This window comes from Gorilla gorilla, chromosome 9 (genome assembly GCF_029281585.2).
Source record: "Gorilla gorilla gorilla isolate KB3781 chromosome 9, NHGRI_mGorGor1-v2.1_pri, whole genome shotgun sequence".
Taxonomy (NCBI): domain Eukaryota; kingdom Metazoa; phylum Chordata; class Mammalia; order Primates; family Hominidae; genus Gorilla; species Gorilla gorilla.
This window is the reverse complement of record NC_073233.2, coordinates 18565431-18587938: the sequence shown is the minus strand read 5'-3', so window position 1 is coordinate 18587938 and position 22508 is coordinate 18565431. Positions and strand designations below refer to the sequence as shown.

At 46.3% G+C, this 22508-nt stretch overlaps 1 protein-coding gene across 21 annotated transcripts in view; it reads right to left on the bottom strand.

Annotated features, from left to right (window-relative positions):
* The window catches only part of MICAL2 (microtubule associated monooxygenase, calponin and LIM domain containing 2), a 254029-nt gene that overhangs the window by 206750 nt on the left and 24771 nt on the right, over positions 1–22508 (bottom strand). For 8 of the 21 annotated variants that reach the window (XR_004069307.3, XR_004069310.3, XM_055356265.2 and 5 more), the window contains exon 2: positions 17807–17877. The exons of 6 other annotated variants lie outside the window; for them this stretch is intronic. The gene's annotated coding sequence lies outside the window, so the exon portion shown is untranslated. Of the gene's footprint in view, positions 1–17802; positions 17878–22508 lie in introns of all 21 variants that reach the window. 7 more of the 21 variants (XR_004069308.3, XR_004069311.3, XM_055356260.2 and 4 more) reach the window with 1 other exon arrangement.

Below are 22508 nucleotides of genomic sequence, written 5' to 3'. Positions count from 1 at the left end.
CCTACTAGGAAAGGCCAATGAAAGAGCACCCAAGAGACTCACCATGAAGCTCAACCAAGTTTCCAGGAGGTAGCAAGGGCCCAGACCTTCCCTCTTTTGCCACACAGCCTCAGGGCTGGAGTGCTGGGGAGAGACCCCAGGTCCACTGCAGGCCCTGGCCTTCTATGCCCGCTCCTTCACTGAGAACCCAAGTTCTTTGGCTCTTGCCCTTCTGGCCCCAGCCCTCTTCCCCACTCCTTTTCAATAGTTAGTGGGCTCCACTGGTCTAGCTTGAAGGCGCCTCATACATTCCCCCTTCCTCACCTCATCCATTGCTTCTTATAGCCACTCAACAGTACCAGGCGCCGGGAGGTCCCAATGAGGCAGTGCCCACCCTCCAGGCCTCCCCTCCTGGCGTCAAGAAACACCTGTATGCTGACCAGTCACAGTGCTTGGAATGGCAGAAGGAAGCCAACGTCATCAGGTCCCAGTACCACCCAGGCACTCTCACCAGTGTTAACCTAAGGAATCCTCACAACACGTCTATGTGGACGTGGGGGAGGTATAACTTTTTTCTTTCTTTTTTCATTTTTATTCTGCAAAAAGCAAAGGCCTTAAAAAGAGAGAGAGAAGTAATTGCAGAAGTTGCCTATCTTCCTTTTCTGTAACACAACTATGTTTGCCATGTGTGATTATTTCATGTATGTATATATGTGTGCATATGTGTATGTATGTGTGTGCATATGTGTATGTATGTATGTGTGTGCATATGTGTATATATGTATGAATGTGTGTATATGTGTATGTGTACGTGTGTATGTTCGCAGGGGTATACATGTGTACATGTATGTGTATATGTGTGCATGTGTGTGTATATATGTGTGTTTGTGTATATATGGATATATGTGAGCACATATGTATGTGTATTCATGTATGCGCAAATACACGTGTATATGTAGCATGTGTATGTACATGTATGTGTATATGTGCATGTGTGTATATGTACATGTATGTGTGGTGTGTGTGCAAATATATCATATACATATATATATTTAAAATTTTCCATAAGGATTTCTAGCCAGCACTCCATATCTTCATCTGTACCACTAAGTCTCTCTTCAAGGACCTTCTAGAACAGGGGAAGCCTCTGAGGTGGAAAGAACTCTGGCCTAGGCATGAGGATACCTGGGTTCAAGCCCAGGCCTCAACTTGCACCACCCATGTGAGGACACTGACAGTGGGCACTCACAGTGTACCAGGCCTTTACCATCCTGTCTCTTTTCACCACCCTTGTTTGATAGAAGACAGCTTTACAGAGGTGAGTAAATGCCTCCATATCATGCAGGCAGCTAGTAGGGGTGCTGTGAAATGAGCCCAGGCCATTTCACTTTGAAATCCATGCTCTTAGCCCCAGTCCATATGAGCCATATATACAGAAGTAGTATGGTCTTCCTTTTCTGAAGCTGCTATGTAAATTAAATCAGTTAACTTCTATTGTCTCCCAAGTTATTCTGGGCTTGGAGAGTCTACAAGTATCAAATGATGCATGGTCTTATAAGTCATGGTACAACCAAACAAGTATCAGGCAGTCCTTTAAAAATAATATTTGTAAAGACATTTAATCCATGGGAAAATGCTTATGCCATAATGCAGAGTGAAAAGAGCAGGATATGGATCCAGAAAGTCAATACAATTTCAACTCCATAAAATAATGTCTAGTGTCTATAGGAGAAGAGAAATAAGCCAGATGTGAACAGTGGTGATGTGTGTGTAGGATCGCATTTCAGATAGCTGTTAGTATACTTTTACTCTATACTTTTCTGTATTTCCTAAAGTTTCTACCAGGAACATGCATGACTTTTACAACCCCTCTTACATACACATTCCAAGGCCAGGAGTCTTCTTTCCCTGACTGTCCATCTCAACAACAGGAGGTGGGCTTCCTGTATCTTATCTTCTCCAGGCCTAACAAGTGCTCAGGGCTTGGTGGAACTCAGCACCTGGGCCCTTGTGTGGCTACACAGCACTAGCGATGTGATCTTTCTCCAAAACAGAAAGGGTCATGAAACCCTGCATGAAACCCTGACATTGTGCTAATTTAAGGAATTAGCTTAAATGTTAACAGGTCAGGGCCAAGTCCCCCAAGGCTGTGTTCCTTCCAGCAGCTCCACTCCCGAGGGACTACAGGGCCCTTGCATCCAGTGCAGCAGGTGTCTTCCAAAGCCCATGCTCTCCCACCCACATTCCAGAGCAGAATGGGGAAGGCATTGCCTCCAACCCAAATCTCCAACCCAAATCTCATTTCCTGCAGGATCCCCTGCTGGTGAAGTCCCCAAGAAGGAAACCTGTGTACCTGGTTGACAAAGTAACGTACATCTTACCCCACATGCAGAGCTCATCTTACCACCAAAACCTTTGCAGACACTTCTGCAAGTGACCTGAATCATCTTGATCCCCCACTGGGTGCCAGGAAAACTGTGAACTCTGATTCCCAATTTTTAGGAGGCCAGCCTATCTCAAAACTAACAGTGAGAGGTGCCCACAATAAGCAAATTCATAGAGACATAAAGTAGAATGGTGGTTACCAGGATCTGGGGGAAGTGGGGAATGGAGAGTTATTATTAAATAGGTGCAGACTCGAGGTCAGGAGTTTGAGACCAGCCTGACCAACATGGTGAAACCCCATCTCTACCAAAAATACAAAAATTAGCTGGGTGTGGTGGCGCGTTCCTGTAATTCCATCTACTGAGGAGGCTGAGGCAAGAGAATCGCTTGAACCTGGGAGGTGGAGGTTGCAGTCAGCCAAGATTGCGCCACCGCACTCCAGCCTGGGTGACAGAGCGAGACTCCGTCTCAGAAAGAAATAGGTGCCAACTTTCAGTTTATTCTGTGGAAGGATGGTAGTGATGGTTGCATAACAACATGAATGTACTTAATACCATTAAATCTTACAATTAAAAATAGTTAAAATGGGCCAGGCACAGTGGCTCATGCCTGTAATTCCTGCTCTTTGGGAGGCCAAGGTGGGAGGATTGCTTGAGTCCAAGAGTTCAAGACCAGCCTGGGCAACGCAGTGAGACTCTGTCTCTACAAAAAAGCAAAGAAAAATTAGCCGGGTGTGGTGGGGTGCATCTGTGGTCCCACTTGTGGTACTTGGGGAACTGAGGTGGGAGGATTGCTTGGGCCCAGGAGGTCGAGGCTGCTGTAAGCCATGATCATGCCACTGCACTCCAGCCTGGGTGACTAGAACAAGAGCCTGCCTCAAAACAAACAAACAAACAAACAAAAGGTTAAAATGATAAATTGTATGTTATGTAAATTTTACCACAAAAACAATAATAAAATGCAAACAAAAAAAAAAAACCCTACCACCACTACCACCATCACCACCTTCTATAAGTGGGAGCTGCCCAAGGCCAGGGAATAGAATCTGTGGTCTAATTAATAATCTTGCTAACTTTCTGAAATACTTTTGAGTTAAAATACAATAAACAAAATAAATCATTAGGTCAATGAAAGACATTTGCTGTTTTTTATTGGTTCAATGAAATATTTTTTACCTCTTTTTAAAAAGTCATCTAGGCTTGTCTCATTCTTTCCAAATCTCATTTGACCGCAGGAAGCCCACCAAAGCTCAGCCTTGCCAAGTTCCCCATTTTTATCTCCTATTCTGTCTTCCCCAGACTCTCACCACAGGTACAGTCCTCCCCCACCACTCTGCACCTGTGAAATATTCTTCAACACCCCAGGGAAGGTTGGGCACCAGTTCCCTGGTCTTAGCTCTCAGGGCCTACCATACATCGCCCTACCCAGGAAGAACACTCAGACCCTGTGTTCCAACAGTTCCTATACAGAGTGGGTGATGCCCTCAATAAGCATACCCATATTGCTCCCACACAAAGTAGATGGGGCCACAGGCACACAAGCACTACTGTCTTGCACACCACATCAGGATGTAGTCTGCGGTCTAGACCTTTGATTCTTTTTATTCTTTTTTTTTTTTTTTTTTTGAGACAGAGTCTTGCTTTGTTGCCAAAGCTAGAGTGCAGTGGTGCAATCTTGGCTCACTGCAACCTCCACCTCCTGGGTTCAAGCGATTCTCCTGCCTCAGCCTCCCAAGTAGCTGGGATTACAGGTGGCTCCCACCAGGCCAGGCTAATTTTTTTTTTTTTTTTTTTTTTGTATTTTTAGTAGAGACGGGGTTTCACCATGTTGGCCAGGGTGGTCTCAAACTCCTGGCCTCAAGTGATCCACCCTCCTCGGCCTCCCAAAGTGCTGGAATTACAGGGATGAGCCACCAAGCCCAGCTAAGACCTTTGATTCTTAATACTCTCCTGCCCTTCTTTCATCAAACTCCAAAATGCTAGGATCTATAGATCAAATGAGAACAGCATCTAATCCACCAGTGAAAGCTAAGCTGAGAGGTGTCTTTGGAGCCTTGGTGGGTGTTGTGGAGATGAGCTAGCTCACCACCAGCTGGACCGCTCCTTCCTCCTGGACCCTTGCTTGCAGCTGTGAGTCCAGGTGACCAGGTTCTAAGTCATGGAATCCAAGCAGGAGTGGCGCATGCCACTTCTAAGACTGACCCATAAGAATCCCCCATAGTGGTTTTTGGTGCCTTTTCTCCTTCTGCCAGGGCACAAAGACCTTGGAAACTGTGTGTTGAAGTTGGTGAGCCACAAGAAGGAAGGGACCCAGTCCCCTGGATGCCTGCATGGGGGAAAGCCCTCTTTGACCAGAACACATGTTTTGGACTTTACATATGTGAGCTATAAATATGCAGTATGCGAAGTCACTGAGAACTGGGAACTTATCTCTTAGGCAGGAGGCATTACCCTAGCTAATACAGTAGGTATTAGGAGTGGGTATGTCAAATTTGGCCTGGATCAGAAGGCATTCCTTCCCAATGTGAAGGTCAACCACATGGGAATTAAGATGTCTCTTACCCAACTGTTGCAGGCCAACTTCCAATAACAACCGGGTCCGTCATTTTACATCTTACCTTCTATTAGTACCTTAGTGTCCTGCAAAAGTTGCCTGACCCCCGGAAATAAGCCTGCCCACCCCTCTACGTAGGCACTCACACATGTACACCCTATCTTGAAAAAGACATCCTTTCCCTATTTGCAAATAGCATAAGACAGGAGACTAGAACAGATAAGCTAGTCCATTTCCTTGGTTTCAGAAACACCCCCAGGCACTCAGCTCTTGAGTCCCTGGAAGCCAATGTGATGTGGTAGAAAGAACATGGGCTTCTGAGTCACTAAGTGCTCCTTTGAGCAAGTCATAAACAACATAGAGTTCCTGTGAAAATTAAACGGAGGGGCCTCTCACAGCGCTGGGCCCACAGATGAGCTCAATAAGCATCAGTTCCCGGGAAGCTGCGTGGGGATAACTCCTACCACCTCAAGCTCTAGGTAGCCCAAGCCAAACCAAGGCAGAAATTGATACATTTTCACATAAAAGTTGAGGGTAGCTCATCCTCGCCTTAACCAACTCTCTGCTATGGTAAGACGGCTAAAAACAGATTTTCCACCAAGTCTCTGCCCGGCACCCTCTTAAAGGCACTCTCCAGGGGAATCTTTGTATCTGAATGGCACTGCGTCTTGCTGAAATTAGGCCTTTGGGACTTGATGCCAGTACAGTAATTAGTCTGGAGGATATAGAGGGATGCTGGGGAACAGGCATCAAAGTCACAGCCAAGTGAACTTGAAAAGGATTTCTCTATGCCTGTTCACTGTGTGCATGGTACCACACCTGGAGCCCAGGACAACTGCAGAGCCGCCCCACCCAGAGCAGCTCACAACCCAGCTATATCTGATGGAGTCTGTCCCCCAAAGATCCCCTATGTTTTGTGTGCATTTTTTGTTTTTGTTTGTTTGTTTTTTCAGACAGGATCTCACTCTGTTGCCCAGGTTGGAGAGCAGTGGTATGGTCATGGCTCACTGCAGCCTTGACCTCCTGGGCCAATCCCTCTGTTCTGAAGAACTGTACCATTTGACCTCATTTTTCTCAAACACCCTTAGAAAAAGTTCACTGCTCAACAAAAGTTTATTTTTGTTTCTCTGATTTGTGAATTTATCAATATGAAGTCATTCCCCAAAATGCGCACAAATCCAACCACAGTTAGATCTATATTTGCTTTTATGAGGGAAAACAAATAGCACTCTTCTTTCTTCCCCTCACAGCCTAGGTTTCCAAATGAATAGTCCAGCCTTGCAATGTGCACTTCCTCACCTCTCACTCATCCATCAAACCACCACAATCTGGTTTCTCCTCACACGCCACCCGGTGCATCAAACCAACGTCACCACCAACTGCTGCTAAATGCAACCGCCACTTATGGGGCCTTATCTTGAGGCCCCATAGAGAGGGCAGACCCCTCTCTACTTGCCCCTGAAAATGAAGGTTCTGGTCTTCACTGTCATGGACCGCAACACTCCTACAGTTCAACTAGTATCTGTGTCCTCATGACTCCCCAGGCTGTACTTGCACCACACAGCTCCCTGCTGCATTTCAGGCCCTTGTGTCACCAACAATTGGACATTCTCCTCTCACTATCTTATAGAGACCTCACGTGTGGCCAATTTCCCTTGCAACCCCACCTGTTCCTTCTCCTGCAGCCCCAACCTCAGTGAGCAGCACCATCGTGACTCTGCAGCCAAATCCTTCGAGTCAAATTTCTCTGCCCCTTTTCCCTCATCTTGCAGAGCCAGCCAGTCACCAAGTCCTGCCTCTTCAGCAGCCCCATTTACTGCCTCCCATCCTTCCTAGGAGGGTCAGGTCTCCACCTGCTGTCACCTGGAACTCTCAAAATCTCCTCGTCAAAACATTTCCTGCCTCCAGATTCACCTCCCTCCAATCCACCAGCCTAGTCCTCAAACTGTTGCCAGAGAGATCTTTATTCCAAAAATGTGCACTTAGTCAGGTTCCATCGCTGTTCAAAATCCTTCAACAGCTCCCTGACAATCTGCAGGGTGAAGTCCAAACATCTTAATGGAGCAAAACAAAAACTACCTTCATGATCCAGCCCTAGCTCGCCCCTCCAGCCTCTACTCTCGTCACTTCCCCGCCCCCTCATACTCTAGACTCAGGAACCATTTGTAATTTCCCGATAAACTCCACTCCGACACACTTCCACCCACATGCCTTTGCTGATGCTGATCCCTCTGTCTGGAATGCCTATCTGGACTCTGTTTACCTTGTGAAAGCCCAGTGGTCTTTAGGGCTGAAACATCAAAGGCAGCAGAGTGTCACAGGTCCCAGTTTGGACTCTGGAGTCAGGCAGACTGGTCACCAAACCCAACCCACCATTTACTAGGTGTGTGAGCCTGGAGGAGTTGCCTAACCTCTTTGAACCTCAGTTTCTTCATCCATAAAATGGGTATAATAACAGTCCTGACCCCTTGGGTGACTTCAGGATGAAACACAGTGACGCCTGGCTGGGCTGCATCCTTAGCTGCACTGTTCTTCTTTGAAGCATTATTTTGCCCTCCCTGGGCCCCCTTTTCTGCACTGTACTCTGGGGAAGTTTGTATGATGGTTTTCCACATACCCTTGCATTGATCTACTTGTGGCCCCTCCTACCTCACCTGACTGTGCGCTCTGAAGCTGAAGGCTGCAAGCCCCGGGGCCTGGTGCCCATGCCTCTGAAAATGGTGGGTGCTCAATAACCACCACTGGTAGATACAATCAAATCAAGAGTATCACACACAATTCAGGGTGTGTAGTGGCTAGAGTGTGGCTGCCCTTTGTCAACAACCCTGCCACTTCATCCAGGACCTGGCCAGCTCTGACCTGAGCTACGATGGGTCTCCTCACTGATCTCCCCCTTCCCAACTCACCAGCTTCACCTTTATCCTGTTCATAATGCTCTCAGGGCTCCCTACAGCCCTTGTACAAATCCAAACTCTCCTGCCAGGCTCAGTGGGTTCCTACCCACCATCATGCAGCCCTCTCTTCCTTGTTAGGCTCAATTCCCAAAGGCATTTGGGCTTATCCTGTGGCTGCCCTCATATCAAGTCTCTGTCTTCTCAAACCTTGCCCATCCTCTGAAGCCCAGTCAGCTCCATGGTGCTGACTGAAATCCTACTACAAGCTGTGCCCCCTAGGAGCTTCACAGTCTATTCAGGGAGTCCAAACAAACTAACATTTATTGGTAAGAGCTGCCGGGGAGGTGAGTGCCAAGACATGTGGATGCAGAGTTAGAAGATGGAGTGACTCAGCACCTGAGAAAAGCTCCCTGAGAAGGTGGCACCAGGGCGGGATCTTAAGGGATGGGCTGGAGCATTCAGGTTCAGAAGCCCTCCACCACCCCATCCCTTACCCATCTGTGTTCGTCTAACTCAGAGTCTATGCCTAAGCTCACCAAACCTGGCTGTCGGGCAGATTCGCCCAGGAAGTCTATGAAAACTCAGTTTCCTGGGCCTGTTCCCGAATAGAATCCCTGCAGCCTGAGGTCCAAGAGGAAAAGATGTTTTTAACTCCCCAGGGAATTCTGTTGATCAGCTGACTTTGGGAACCACTAGCCACATTCAATTCCATTCATTCAATTTACTGAGAATCTATATTGTGACCGGGGCCTTGCTAGGTGCTGTGGATGCCAAGGGAACAAGATGCTTCTTCCCATCTTCTGAGAAATGGGGGAGACGAAGAGTTCCCACACAGGTCACAGACCACACCATTTGGCTCTTCCTTTAATCTTGAACCTATCATGTGTTTTGTGCACTAATCTTGTCTGGACAATTTAATGTGTAAACTTAAGGAAAGGCAGATTTTAAAATTTATTTTCTATTTCCCAGAGTATTCACCCCAGCTCTGGGTTCTCAGTTGGTAATCAATATTTAAGGTTCAAATAATTCAGCTTTCTGTATTATGGTATTTTGTAGCTAATTCACTCATTGATGAGCTGTTTACTGATCTTCATCTTTGTAATTCCAGTGCCAACATGGTGCCTGCTCCCAGTAGGTAGTATATGTTTGTTGAATGAATGAATGCTTACCATAGAAATCTGGCTCAGGAGGGATGGAACTGCTTCCATGGTAGCACCTTTAGAGTTCACTTAAAAGATTTCTAATTTTTTTTTTTGCTTTCTTTTTTTTTTATTATTATACTTTAAGTGCTAGGGTACATGTGCACAATGTGCAGGTTTGTTACATATGTATACATGTGCCATGTTGGTGTGCTGCACCCATTAACTCGTCATTTGCATTAGATATATCTCCTAATGCTATCCCTCCCCACTTCCCCCACCCCATAACAGGCCCCAGTGTGTGATGTTCCCCTTCCTGTGTCCAAGTGTTCTCATTGTTCAATTCCCACCTATGAGTGAGAACATGCAGTGTTTGGTTTTCTGTCCTTGCAATAGTTTGCTGAGAATGATGGTTTCCAGCGTCATCCATGTCCCTACAAAGGACATGAACTCATCCATTTTTATGGCTGCATAGTATTCCACGGTGTATATTGCCACATTTTCTTAATCTAGTCTATCATTGATGGACATTTGGGTTGGTTCCAAGTCTTTCCATTGTGAATAGTGCCACAATAAACATATGTGTGCATGTGTCTTTATAGCAGCATGATTTATAATCCTTTGGGTATATACCCAGCAATAGGATGGCTGGGTCAAATGGTATTTCTAGTTCTAGATCCTTGAGGACTTGCCACACTGTCTTCCACAATGGTTGAACTAGTTTACAGTCCCACCAACAGTGTAAAAGTGTTCCTATTTCTCCACATCCTCTCCAGCACCTGTTGTTTCCTGACTTTTTAATGATCGCCATTCTAACTGGTGTGAGATGGTATCTCATTGTGGTTTTGATTTCCATTTCTCTGATGGCCAGTGATGATGAGCATTTGTTCATGTGTCTGTTGTCTGCATAAATGTCTTCTTTTGAGAAGTGTCTGTTCATATCCTTCGCCCACTTGTTGATGGGGTTGCCTTTTTCTTGTAAATTTGAGTTCTTTGTAGATTCTGGATATTAGCCCTTTGTCAGATGAGTAGATTGCAAAAATTTTCTCCCATTCTGTAGGTTGCCTATTCACACTGATGGTAGTTTCTTTTGCAGTGCAGAAGCTCTTTAGTTTAATTAGATCCCATTTGTCAATTTTGGCTTTTGTTGCCATTGCTTTTGGTGTTTTAGACATGAAGTCCTTGCCCATGCCTATGTCCTGAATGGTATTGCCTAGGCTTTCTTCTAGGGTTTTTATGGTTTTAGGTCTAACATTAAAGTCTTTAATCCATCTTGAATTAATTTTTGTATAAGGTGTAAGGAAGGGATCCAGTTTCAGCTTTCTACACATCACGATTTCTAAATTTTTCATTTGAATTACAGACCACCAATTTCAGGATTAATTTCCTGATATACAATTACAGAAGCTTTGTTGTTTATATTGTCATTAATGTTATTAACAACACAAATAACACCTCCCTGGCTCTCAGTAGTCTGCTGGCCTCTAAGATGCTTGTGCACACCTTTCGTTGGGCCGTCCACGCAACTGGCAGTCCAACTGGCCATGTCCCTCACCCCAGAGTCTGCACAAGAGCCTATACACTGCATTCAGCCTTTATAAGCAGGTGTATACACCTGCATGGACAGGTGAGCCCTGCCTGAGTCAGAAATAACTAATGGCTATTCAAAGCCTACCAAAATGTCAACACACTTGGGAAGTCAGGATCTAAGATTTAGATGTAAAATTGCCTGTGCTGCAGAGAGGCAGCATGACAAAGGAAGAGCCCCATCATGAGGTTCCTGGGAGACTTGTCCAAGCATAGGACATTGGGCCAGCTAGGGTTGGCTAGGTCTGCAGGGGTTGCCAGTAGAATGACTCCCCCTGCTTTCTCCAGGGCCAGCATTCCCAGTAGATCATTGTCGCTATTGATGTTTGTTTGTTTTAAGCCCTGAAAACAGGACTCGTCATCTTGAGGTGATGTGGATTAAACATCATCTGTCTTTCCAGGCCCCGGCCTAGAAGATGCCTTTATCGGGTAACTTCCTTTATGCCAAACACCAAAGGGGTCTTTTCTGAAGTGCATGCTGGGTCCTGATAGCATGCAGGCCACATAATCTGAGGCCTGTTCACTTCCATTTTGTTCTGCTGGAAAACAGAAGGATTTCCTTGCTGGTCATTCATTCAACACTGATTACCATGTGCCAGGCGATGTGCTACATGAACCCAGCTGGACAGTTCTTAGGTACAACCTCAGGAGAGTGAACAGACCAGAAACTGGCAAGGTGAGACAGTTCTGAGAAAGGATTCCTTCCTTCATCAGGATGTGGGCTGAGAGGAGCTCTCTGCCCACGGAAAATATGCTGCTATCAGGAGGCATTTCAGACATCTGAACAGAAGTGAAAGATCAGGACAGTTTTGACCCAGTCCTTTACTATACAGAGGAACTGAAGTCTCTCGGGAACTTCTCCCCAGATGTCTATAAAGCCAAGTAAGGTTACAGATGGCAAATACAAAAATGCCTGTCTGAGAAGACAGGGCAGAACCAGTCCCTAATGTATACTCAGTTGCTGAACTAACTGGAGGAGGTTATTGGTCTGACAGGTTGTAGCTGAACTGACTGGAGGAGGTTATTGGTCTGACAGGTTGTATTTCACCTCCCTGAACTAGGTGCACGAGCATTGAGGTTTGAAAGTCCTATAACATTTGCCTACTTGGTAATGGCTCGGAGGCTGCAGAACTGTTGCAATTTATGGTTGTGAGCAATTCACTACATTGAGAGCAACGCAGACCTGCGTGGGACAGTCTCGGGGAAGAACGCTGCCTCTCCAGGCCACACTCAGAGGCCACATTTCTGAGAGCTCAGAGAGGCTGGGTCATAGGTTCCAGGGCCCAGAAAGGGCCTTGACCATTCAGGGGGTCAAAATGTCCCTCACCAGCCCCAAACTCCAACATCCAGAAGCCCCAGAGGAGGGGAGCCCCGAAGGTATGGCCCCGCTAGTGACTTTTCCCTGGTGGGAGGGAGACAGCCTCCCATCATCCTGATGAATACATTTCTCTTGGCTGAATAAAGACATTGGACTCTTTCCTTGGTATTTGGGCTCATGCTCTGAAAAACATGTTTACTAAAATAAGCCCCAACTGTTCCAAAAAAGATTTTTTTCTTTTCTCATAAAGATACAAAACCCACGGGCAGCAGATAGGGATTGTTGAAACAAGACCAAGAAGTCTTAGACTCCAAATCACTCTCTGGTTTATTGGTCTGCTCCTCTCCATGGAAGACAATTCAGGCTCAAAGTTCAATTTTTGAAACTCATTTCCTGGGGCAGACCTCAGCAAGGTATTCATTACAGTGAGGGTGTGCAGGAACAACCACACCCAGGAGACAAGAGTTCCTGGAGCTCTCTCTCTCTCTCTTTCCCTCTCTCTCTCCACCATTATTCTTTCCACTCTAATGATCTGATATTTTTAAAAATTCTGGCTCACCCTCATGACAAATAATCTACTTCCTGGATACTTTTGCCTTGCAAATGTCATCCTTAAAAACAACTATATTTTTTGTTGGTCTTTATTTTTAAGTAGCTTTCTCAACCCAGAGCCCCAGCTCCTGCAGAAATATTATGTGACCCTGTCTGGAATGCAAAACGATCCCTGGAGAGTCAATCTGCGCAGGAACTCACAAGGGTGTTTGCTATCAGCTTATCTGGCAAGAGGAATCTGAGACATTTTAAATATGAACTGTTGGTGTGGCCCGTCCCACCCCATTCACTTTGCCCCATCAATAATCACTTCCATTGGTGTGTGAGACACAAAATGCAGAAAACGGACACAAACTCTCTGAAAATGAGCCCCCAGCAGAAGTTCCTTTCTCTATATGGAAACATCCATCAGACAGCTGGAGAATTCATATTTGGAGAAGCTTTCCTGGTCTCTGCTAATGTTTCTTTCAATGAATCTCACCTAGCAGCAAGTGTTTTGCAAAGCCCTTGACAGTCTACTTCTGAACGCCCCTCCTCTCCCACTTCAGAGCTGATCTCTCAACTGAATGTCTCATTCCTTGCACCCTCAGCTAAGAAAAAAGCATGCACACTACTCCTCCTTACTTCCAAACACCAAATCAGGCCCTTTCACACCACCACTCAGTTTCCTTGGAGAACTGTCTGCCTCCTTTTCTGCCTGGCAACCTCCTGATCATCCTTCAGTACCCAAGTCTCACAGCCCCTCCTTGGTGCAGTCTTCCCTGTGTGCTGCTCTCTTCTCAGTGCTTCCAGAGCGATAAGGGAGCTATGACTGTCATCATATACATCTGTCCCACCACCAGGCTAGGCCACAAGTCCTAGGAGTAAAGGGACTAGGTCTTACTCGCTTTTGCATCCCAAGAACCAAGCCCAGGACCTGGCATTTGGAAGTCCCATAATAAATGTTTGACGCTTCAGTCAATGCCTTGCCTATTTTTCCCCAGCCCTCCCTTCTGTGTGCAGAGAGCCATGTGAAATGTGGAACCAGGAAGGGCTTTAGAGTCAGATACCTTGCGTTTGAGTCCTGGCCCTTGTGGGCATGGACAAGTTATTTAACCTGTAACTGTCTCAATTTTCTCCTCAGTACAACAGGTAGCCATGCCTATCTCTCAGAGAGCTGCTATGAGGAAAAACAAGGTAATATATGTAAACCTAGTGCTTGCCCAATGCAAAGTGCTCAAGATGCATTTCCTTGAGCTCAGCAGGAAGTGTTGGGCCAAATGGAGTTCTACAGAAAAAGTGAGTGGTTTCCATTCTGGTTTATGTGCCATCAGCATAGTGCTGGGATGGCCAGTCTCTGACTGAAAAAGCCCCTCTCAGAGCAAGCAACAGTGTAATCCATGCCCTTTGCTGGAGGTTCTCACAACAAGGCCTGCTTAGCAACAACGCTCATATGATTTTGATTTGAATGGCAAACTCACAAGAGGCTACTCCTGCTAAGGCTGGGCCATCTTATAGCCTTCATTTCCTGTCTTGAATTAATCTTTCACCCCAAGACACATCATAAAAAAGAATAACGGCAACTCAACAGTGTTAAGTCACTAAATACAAATCAAAACAGACTGCACATAAGAAGCCTCAACCTCTCCATGCTGTTGCACCCAGGTTTTATTAGGCCTTGATAAACAATGAGGTAGGAGCTGTGGGGGCCCTGCTAACACCTTAGACATTCAAGTGCAGGGTGGAGGAGAAAAGAGGAAGGCGCGGTGGCTGAACCCACATGGGGAGGCAACATGGAACTGCAGAGAGAGCCACTTGCTGGGAATCAGGAGACTTAGCTTCCGTCTCACTTCTACCACCAGCTTGCTCTATGGGTGTGCTTGAGTCATGTCTCTGGGCCTCAGTTTCTTTACTAATAAACGGGAGAAGTGGATTAAAGGATCTGTCGTTCTTTTCAGCTTTAATACTTTACAATTGTAAATGTTAGAGACAAATCCACCTTCCCTAGCCTTTCCCCTTTTCATATTGGTTGTCCATCTGAGGTATCTCTCATCTCTCACTGAGCAACCTTCTACCAATGCTATTCCCTTTATTTCTCCAAAGTGTCTGGTCACCCCTGATCACAAGGGTTGGCCAACTTGGGGCCATATTCTTAAGAACATATTGACTACCCTCTGATCAAAAATTCAGTACAATCCAGGTACCCTGGGGCATCAAGGACTTGAAAATCCCAACAACCTTTAATCCCATTTTCCTCTGATACCAACCAACTTTCACTCCTTAGATCTCTAAGAATCTCACAAGGTTAGAGTTTTCTCCCATGCTGCTTGGCAGAAGAGTAGGGCAACAACAGGGAGTTCTTATCTGCACTCTGGCATAACTCAGGGTGGCGCAGGGGAGAGATGGCAAAGCTACAAAGATCAGGATGAAAGTGCTTACAGAAGCAAGCTCTGACCACATGAGGAGGAGGTGACCTGGAGGAGAAGACAGTGCTAATCACAAGGACAAACTGAGAGAGACACCGAGGACCAGGACCACAGAAGTCAAGGAGACATCTTTAAGATACCACCAAACCTCCACCCCTCCCTGAATTCCTGAATAAGAAATCTGAAGGCCCCTGAGGTTCTGTGACTCGCCCAAGGCCACATAGCTAAGCTGTGGACAGTCAACACTAGAACATGGCTGTCTTGGTCTCAGCCCTCTCTTATTTCTACTCTATTCTGTTGACCTCAAGAGTCTAACAAGGCCAGCTGTATCCCTTGCAGACTCTAAGAAAGATGACCCAACTGTCACTTAGGGAAAGAGCAGACCCAGCGGATATTTTGATAACTGCCTCCCGGGGAGCCCATGAATTCTTTCCCATCTTGACATGGTTTTCTTGTTGTTTCTCCAGCCCTTGCCACAACATATGGAAAAGTTCAGAGGTCAGTGAGAAGGAAGAGGTAGGCTCCCCTAACTGTACAGAACCCTGCATATCTAAGATAATACACACCTGTCCCTCTTCCTCAGTCTAGAGAAGGTTGGTGGGGGAAGGGTAGAAGGAGGAGATGAGTGAACTGCCTGGAAGGCTGACCTGTTTAGGCCACAGGTATTATTCATGGGCAATTAGATGGGTCACTGAAGGTCTGTGACAACAAACAGTAGGATCTGCTTCTCCCAAGGACCTCTCATAGATCAATGTCTAACGTAGCATCTCAATGTCAGGAGGAGGAAGCTCCGAGTAAAAGTCAAGGAATTAATTATTCAGTGTGCATGACCTAGTTCCCAGAGATAAGGCTGGGTGAGAAGAGAGCTCACCAGTTCCTTATCATGGCAAGAAACTCAAATATTCCACAGGGTAGTGTTCTCTTTGCTGCCAAAGAGGGTCCACTTATGGTTGAGAGTGGCCAAAAAAAAAAAAAAGAGCCAAAGTTCACTCATTCCACAAGTGTTTATTGAGCTCCTCTTATGTCTCAGGCCCTCCAGAGATTTACTATGGTTGGAGTTTAGCAGAGGAGAGACATGGAATTTATAAACAGTAGGACTGGGCCATGTCCCAGCTCAGCCCTTAGACAGCTGCATTGCCTTAGGCAGGTTACAGCCTGCCTAAGGCAAATTTCTCATCTGTAAAATGGGAGAAGTCCACCTGCTTGATCATGAAGATGAAATGACCTTTATAAAACATAAAGTACAAAGACATATGAAGTGTAAATAATAATGATACAACATGACACACTTCCCCTGCCCTAGAGAAGTGTATAATTTGGGAATGCTTTGGAAAATAATCCAAGGTACCTATTTGGCAAGCATCACATTCTCTGTAATTTGGGGAAATTTTATGTTTCACCCTGCCAATGGAGATGAAGCTGGCAGTCAGTCCCAGTCCTCAAGTCCAGGAAGTTGCAAGAAAAGGTAGAATAAACACAAAAGAGTAGCCAGGACCCACCTGGCCCTGGGTCAAGCCTGGATTGAATGGATGAGCCAGGAGGGACCCAAGATTCCAAAGGGAAGAGAGAACAACAGCACATGTGTTCAACAGAAACAGAACAAAACAAAAATTCATTTGAGGGCAATAGGATTGAGCCAGCCAGAATTGCTCACACTCCCCTCCCCACACATTTCAGACAACATTGGAATTCACTGTTCATTGCCTGACCCTCCTCTGTGGACAAACTCTGTATTCTGTTTCTCCAGAGAGGGGACAGTTTCTCAGGCTGTGGCAGACTGGCCAATCAGCTCTTTGCCTGGGTCTTTCCCCAGATACTAAGAATGAGAACTCCTGGAGCAGCTTTCCCTGAGGTCCAGTCAACCCCTTGTTATCCTGCCATTCAGGACTCCCGTGGACTCCTCACCCCACGTGATCCCTCAGCGCCCACCAGGCCAGCTGCCAAATGCCCTGACATGCACGCCGGCTGCCCCTCCGCCAGGGCCTCCGCCCATGCCCCAGCTTCTTGGATTGGGCCCTGATGGTCTCCCCTCACCCTCACCTTCATCCTCCCTCCTCCCACAACTAAACTGAGCCTCTTCAAGGCCCTGCCAAGGCTCACATGTCCAGGGAAGCTCCCGGAGAGAAGGGAGGGTTTTATTCATCCCTATGTTCCAACTCATGGCTTTCTGCAAGTTCTTCACCCTCCTGTAAACACAGATATATGGTCCCAAAATGTTCTCTGATTGCAGGGCAGAGGAGGAGGGAGGAGGGGTGCCAAAACGCCAGACAGGAAGTCCAGGGCCTGCGTTTCAATTCTCCATTGGACACCAGTGAGCCCTGTCACCTTGAGAAAGTATCTTCAGGCCAGGCCTCAGTCTCCCTGTTTGGCAATGAGGGGTTTACTCTAAACAACCTTTCTAATTATAAGGTTACAGAAACCAGGCTAGCCTGGGACACAGAAAACGTGAGTCCTGGGCACTTACTAGCCTACCACCTGTGGCAGGCTATCTGACTCCTCAGACCCCAGCCTCCATGTCTATAAAATAAACAAGGATAATATGACCACCCCACCCAGGGCACAAAGGTTCCCATAGGACACTGCTTGTGATGAAGCTTTGTGGACCATAAAAGCCCTGATCAAACCTCAGGGTTGAGACTCCTTGAGTCCACAAACAGCTGTTGGTCACCTGTGTTGTGCCTTGTACTGTGCCTGCCGGGAATTGCTGCCTGGCTCAGACAGGAAGGCTGGAGTCTGGTTCCTTGACCTTGAGGCTCCCACAGCCGGTAGGTGGGACAAGCAGGTGAACAAACCCTAACTCAGTGGTGTATCTGAGGCAAGAACACAGCGCTAGAGGAGTGCAGAGGAGGTGGTGCTGACTCAGAGGGAACAGCGCGCCCTGGGCACAGCAAGCTGCCCCAGGATGGTGGGAACATCCCACACTTTCCTAAGCCTAGGACCAGCCCCCAGGAGCTACTCCACGGTAAACAAGATCTACCACTGTGACTTACTCACTGGATTCTCAGGCATCACAGTGGTTAAAGTCTTCTCTTTCTGGGATGAGACACACACGGGTTGCCATGTTCCTTTAAAAACAAGAGCCCAACAATTAATGTCAGTGACATCATCGTAGCTTATGCCTCCTTTCTAGTCTCCTCCAAGAGGTCACGCATGCTTGTGCACTTTGCCTTGTGGGACACTTCACCCAGCAAGAGGAAATGGACAGAGAATCTCTCCCTGGCCTCCAACAAGTTTTGCACGTGAAGAAAGGAATAGCAAGATGGCTAAACAAATTCTATTGTTGGCTGCAGTCAGGGCACCCTAAGGGCTTATCAGATCTCTACACAAAGACTTTGCTGAGGAGTAGGAGGGATCCGGAAAACAATGCTTTATTCGCTGCTTTAGTAAAAACAGAAAGTGTCAGAATTTTTTTTTTTTTTTTTTATTTTTTTTATTATTTTTATTTTTTTTTATTTTTTATTTTTTATTTTTTTTTAAATTTTTTTTTTTATTATACTTTAAGTTTTAGGGTACATGTGCACATTGTGCAGGTTAGTTACATATGTATACATGTGCCATTCTGGTGTGCTGCACCCACTAACTCGTCATCTAGCATTAGGTATATCTCCCAATGCTATCCCTCCCCCCTCCCCCCACCCCACAACAGTCCCCAGAGTGTGATATTCCCCTTCCTGTGTCCATGTGATCTCATTGTTCAATTCCCACCTATGAGTGAGAATATGCGGTGTTTGGTTTTTTGTTCTTGCGATAGTTTACTGAGAATGATGGTTTCCAGTTTCATCCATGTCCCTACAAAGGACATGAACTCATCATTTTTTATGGCTGCATAGTATTCCATGGTGTATATGTGCCACATTTTCTTAATCCAGTCTATCATTGTTGGACATTTGGGTTGGTTCCAAGTCTTTGCTATTGTGAATAATGCCGCAATAAACATACGTGTGCATGTGTCTTTATAGCAGCATGATTTACAGTCCTTTGGGTATATACCCAGTAATGGGATGGCTGGGTCAAATGGTATTTCTAGTTCTAGATCCCTGAGGAATCGCCACATCGACTTCCACAATGGTTGAACTAGTTTACAGTCCCACCAACAGTGTAAAAGTGTTCCTATTTCTCCACATCCTCTCCAGCACCTGTTGTTTCCTGACTTTTTAATGATCGCCATTCTAACTGGTGTGAGATGATATCTCATAGTGGTTTTGATTTGCATTTCTCTGATGGCCAGTGATGGTGAGCATTTTTTCATGTGTTTTTTGGCTGCATAAATGTCTTCTTTTGTGAAGTGTCTGTTCATGTCCTTCGCCCACTTTTTGATGGGGTTGTTTGTTTTTTTCTTGTAAATTTGTTTGAGTTCATTGTAGATTCTGGATATTAGCCCTTTGTCAGATGAGTAGGTTGCGAAAATTTTCTCCCATGTTGTAGGTTGCCTGTTCACTCTGATGGTAGTTTCTTTTGCTGTGCAGAAGCTCTTTAGTTTAATTAGATCCCATTTGTCAATTTTGGCTTTTGTTGCCATTGCTTTTGGTGTTTTGGACATGAAGTCCTTGCCCACGCCTATGTCCTGAATGGTAATGCCTAGGTTTTCTTCTAGGGTTTTTATGCTTTTAGGTCTAACGTTTAAGTCTTTAATCCATCTTGAATTGATTTTTGTATAAGGACCTCTTCAAGGAGAACTACAAACCACTGCTCAAGGAAATAAAAGAGGATACAAACAATTGGAAGAACATTCCATGCTCATGGGTAGGAAGAATCAATATCGTGAAAATGGCCATACTGCCCAAGGTCATTTACAGATTCAATGCCATCCCCATCAAGCTACCAATGACTTTCTTCACAGAATTGGAAAAAACTACTTTAAAGTTCATATGGAACCAAAAAAGAGCCCGCATCGCCAAGTCAATCCTAAGCCAAAAGAACAAAGCTGGAGGCATCACACTACCTGACTTCAAACTATACTACAAGGCTACAGTAACCAAAACAGCATGGTACTGGTACCAAAACAGAGATATAGATCAATGGAACAGAACAGAGCCCTCAGAAATAACGCCGCATACCTACAACTATCTGATCTTTGACAAACCTGAGAAAAACATGCAATGGGGAAAGGATTCCCTATTTAATAAATGGTGCTGGGAAAACTGGCTAGCCATATGTAGAAAGCTGAAACTGGATCCCTTCCTTACACCTTATACAAAAATCAATTCAAGATGGATTAAAGTGTCAGAATTTTTAAGTGTGAGACACAATGAAAGTAAATCAAGCAGGTGTAAAACTTGATAACAAGTCCCCAGTGTGAAACGGGTCCCATTTTCTAACACTGAGTAAACTAGGGAGTTAGGAAAGTGCACTAGCTGATCGTGGCTGAGTTTCCTAAACCAATTTTTCTCTTGGCTTCCAGTGACGACCCACATTATTTCATGACATCCTATTGCTTCTGCAGAAAATGCCTCTACACCTGTTTGGAAAACAAAGCCCAGAGTTACAAAATATTTCTAATGATTTACTTCCAAATTAAAAAATAAATCAAAATATTTAAGAGGTAACCTCAAAGGGACAAAAACTAACACAGGTGTGAAATTTGACATCTATAAGAGGCCATATTCATACTCCAGGGAGGTATACGCACACTTTGCTCAACAGAGTGGTGCCCCCCCCACACACACACTCACACACACACACTCTCTCTCTCTCTAGCACACAAAGAGCACACATTGTTAGAATGCTGGGAGATGGGACTCACTGTTCAGAATTCTCAGCCTGTTAATGGGAGACAGCCTATGAAGTGCTGTGTACTGGTCCCACATGGAACCATCAAGGGTGGAGACTAGACCTGCTTTATCTCAGTGGCTCCTCACAGACAGCAAACAGAGGCTTACAGAACAGATGGCACTTGCCAAGCCCCTACAGCAAGGCAGGATTGGAGCCCAGGACTGGCTGCCCCTGTGCTCACGGTCTTTCCCACCAAGCTGAGGGAAAGGTGTACTGGACATCAACTCTGATCGTAGCCCTGGTGGGCCCACACACCGGGCGAGCCTGGCAAGCTCCAAGGGCGGCCACCTGGGCAGAAGCGGCAGCCCTGCCCGCCCGTCATCATCATTACCAAGCCCACACCCCTCGGGGCTTGTGCCAGCTGACAAACAGGCTGGCCTGCCTGGGCCACATTCTATCAGCCTGTGCTGCAGGCTCAGTGCTGCTGCTTCCAGCCAGAAGTCAAAGCGGCTAGAGGCCTTGACTTGTCTGCCCCCTGCTTCTCAAGGGGAGCTTCTGGGATCTGTGGGTGGGGAGCTGGACATCCTGGTACAGAATTCCATCCTTGGTCCAACCAGAGTTTCAGAAGCCAGGGACCCCGCCATGCTCTCTAGATCTCAGGAACAGAAGTCCCTACCCACCCTAGGGCATTAAGGAGACCAGCAGCAGGGACACGGGGCTCTTTAAGGTTCTGCTTAGGCTGTCTTCATGGTGGGTTGGAGGCAGGTATGACTGGACCAGGCTACAAGGGCTGACCACTGGTCAGATGCTCACAGAGGCCTGGGCACACTGTGTCCAGCCACTCAAAGGACCAACTCGTACCCTTTGTCTGACCAACAGCCATATACACTTGAGCTCCCTGTAACACCAACAAATTAGAAGGTCCTAGAGCCCAATACCTTCTGGCCTTTGAGGGTCAGGGCCTCTGTTCCCTCATCCATAAAATGAGGAGCTTGATACAATTGGTGATTTCCTCACCTAGGACCCCATTCAGCTGCCCCCTCCAGGTACCCTGACTTTTAGAGACACCAACAAAACTACTTAGTTGTTATAAGAGGGAGGGATTAACCTGTGTACAGGTATTGCCTTGGGTAGTTAACACTGCTACCTCAGCTAATCCTCCCAGCAACCCTGTAAGACAGGTAGTACAGTATCATTACAGAGGGGGAAACTGAGGCATGGCACAGCGAAGTGCTTCACCCAAAGTCTCGATTAGCAGAGACCACAGCAGCCCTGGGACTCCCGATGGAGCTGGCCTGAGTCCACGCCCATGCTCATTCCCTGACACTATATTTTCCTTTGTAATCAACCAGAATGAAGAAATGCTGTCTCTCCTTGGACTTGCCATCAGGCCGGTGCCAAGCAAAGAAGCACGAGGTCTCTGGTCCCTCATGGGCCTGATTTGTGTGATACAGGGAAGGTTTCCTGTGAGATTGAGTGGGACATGACAGGCCCAAGTGACAGGAACTCCGGGAACCTTCCTCTTGGATGTTTTCCGAGTCTAAGCTCTTCCCTGAGGGACCCCAGCACTTGGACAGGGCCTGGAGCCTCCAGGCACTCAGTAAATATTTGTTGAATGAAGAAATGAATAAACTCAGAGTTTCAATGCACTAAAGACTTGTTCAAGAACCATCTGGTGTAGGTCAGTGTGAGATAGATCAAGACCAGCTCAAACCTCACAGCTGACCCCTCAGCAGCATGCAGCAGGTAGGGGTCTCCACATCCCAGCCCCTGCCCAGACTGTGGACAAAGACTCAGGTGCTGAGCCAAACCAGGGGAGCTGCAGACAGAGCAAGAGAAGTGTCTAAATGTGCAGTCTACCCAGTGAGGCAGTTAAGAACTTGGGCCCTATGATCAGTCAAACCAAGGGTCCTATCCCAGCTCTGTCACTTTAAATTAGTTGGGTGGCCCTAGGCAAATCGCATCATCTCTGTGAGCCTCAGTT